Raw genomic sequence first — 2,419 nt, 5'->3', positions numbered from 1 at the left:
ATTTCTTGGCGAAAACAACGTGAAAAGGGACAAAATGGTCCATTAAATCGTAAAAAAGGCTTCATGTCACAGAATTGTGAAGGGAGTAACACCTAAACCACAGGTCGAACCACACCCTCTTTTGGGCTTAATGGTCCCTAGATTATCTAGTATCTCTAAACCGTTGATTTTTACATAACAATCTGTCCAAATTCGAACTTTTAATGAAAACCGTTACCGAACAGCAGAAGTGTCATGTTCCTAATTTTTGAGTAATAAGACACCGATATATGGTTCGAGTATGTCAAATTTAGGGCCTGGAAGGCCCTGATCCCCTATACTCTCTCCTTAACTCGTCTCGGGTGTCAGCGCCGCCCCCAGACAAAGAAAATCCGGGCAAGTATCAGGCAGGTTCCAGGCAACCCTCGGGCAGCCCCCGGGCAACCCCCGGGCAACCCCCGGGCAACCCCCGGGCAACCTCCGGGCAACTTCCGGGCAACACCGGGCAACATCCGGGCAACTTTGGGCAACCTCCGGGCAAGTACCGGGCAACCACCGGGCAACTTTCCTACTTTGTAACCAGTGCGGAGACCAGAGGGGTGGAAGTTGCCCGGAAGTTGCCCGGAAGTTGCCCGGAGGTTGCCCAGGAGTTGCCCGGGGGTTGCCCGGGGGTTGCCCGGGGGCTGCCCGAAACCTGCCTGGTACTTGCCCGGATTTTCTTTGTCTGGGGGCAGGCCTAGCTATATGTGTGCCAGGCGCGTCGCAGCGTAACAGTGTTTCGTGAGATATCGCGAAGCCTGTTACGCGAGACGTGGTCTGGCGTACATATAGCTAGTCTAAGACTTGCAGCATATGTCGGCTGCCACTGCACCACTAGATCAATTGACCACCTAGGAGAAGTGCTTGTTGAAAGCCAGCTCAGTTCTCTGAGACTTCATAGAACTAAATGTTCAAAGTTAATCCTGAAGGTTCTAGGACCTGAAATGCTAAAGGAGATAGTGGCCGACCTCGGGGATGGCTATTACTCATTAATAGTGGACGAATCGACAGATCTTTCGAAGAACATGGCAGTCATGATGACATACTATAGCTTTTCAAAGAAGAAAATGGTGACAGTATGTCTAGGACTCATACCTTTTATCAGACAAACAGCAGAGGTCCTGTACAATGATTTGAAAGCTTTTATGATCAATCTGAATATCCCTCTAAACAAAATGATCGGCTTGGGGACCGACGCTGCTCCGAATGTGTCCGGCCGTTTTCACTCTCTTTATGCCTTACTGAGGGACAACGAGTGCCCAAAACTGGCTCTTATGCTCTGTGTTTGTCATTCCCTCGACAGATGCGCATCTTATGCAAGCAAAAGAACTGCCAAACACACTCGGATTCTTAGTGAGGGAAAGTACAAAGTGGTTTTCTCACAGTGTCATTCGAAAAGACAAGTATGCACAGATCTACAAGGTAATTTTATTAAATGAATTAAATAAATAGCCGCTCATGCCAAACACGAATTTAACCCACTTGTTTTTGTTAATTTACAGACATTTAATGATGGAAAAGAGCCACCCATGCTTGTCAAGCTGGCAACCACCCGCAGGCTGTCATGGGGGAAGGCCGTGGGTCGCATATTGAATTCGTTTGAACCGTTAAAGGAGCTGTTCACACAGGAGAAGAACCAGTGCCATACGGCCGACACACTGGCAGCCATGTACAATCCGACTAACAAACTCTACCTAACGTTTCTACGCCCTGTCCTGCTCGAAGTCAATCGGCACAACATGCTGTTTCAAAAATCCTATGATGATATAACGAAGGTGTAAAGGGACCTTCGAGTGTTTGTGTTCTCCCTTGCCCGGCGAGTCCTTAAAACAGGTGCTCTCCCAGAGGTGGCAATAGAAGATAGCGTACTACGCACAGCTGACCTGGATGTGCTCAAACGTACTTTGGAAGACCCCAATGCTTACCGGGCACTTGATCGAGTCGATTATGGGGAGTCATTCCGGATCTTGGCGGAAAGTCTCGGGCTTATTCCTGCAGTGCTCGATGTCGTCCGCCAAAAGTGCAAGGACTTTCTTGTGCGCCTCGTCAAGGAGATGGTCCAGAGGTTGCCAAACTGCATTGAGACTGGAGCGCCTTCGCTTTTTTGCACAGAACCGTGTTTTGGCTCGGCGTGCCCGTCCCCTGTTCAGGCGGTTACCCCTTAAACGAGCTGGTAAGTGCGATCTCCTGACGATTCTTTTATCTGTCTATTTAACTATAACCGGCGAACTATAAGGGTAAAAATAAAAGTGCATATTTTTCCAGCTGCTGCGTTTGACGTGGAGGTGCTGGAGCGCCAGTGGAACGCCCTGGGCGTTAACCATTACTGGAACCATATGTTTGCTGCTTTTTAGCCCGCTCTTCTGCTTTAGAAAAGCTATCTAGCGGGCTCATGCAAACG

This window comes from Frankliniella occidentalis, unplaced genomic scaffold (genome assembly GCF_000697945.3).
Source record: "Frankliniella occidentalis isolate FOCC.00 unplaced genomic scaffold, Focc_3.1 Scaffold406, whole genome shotgun sequence".
Taxonomy (NCBI): Eukaryota; Metazoa; Arthropoda; class Insecta; order Thysanoptera; family Thripidae; genus Frankliniella; species Frankliniella occidentalis.
The sequence above is the reverse complement of the archived record's forward strand: the minus strand, read 5'-3'. Positions refer to the sequence as shown.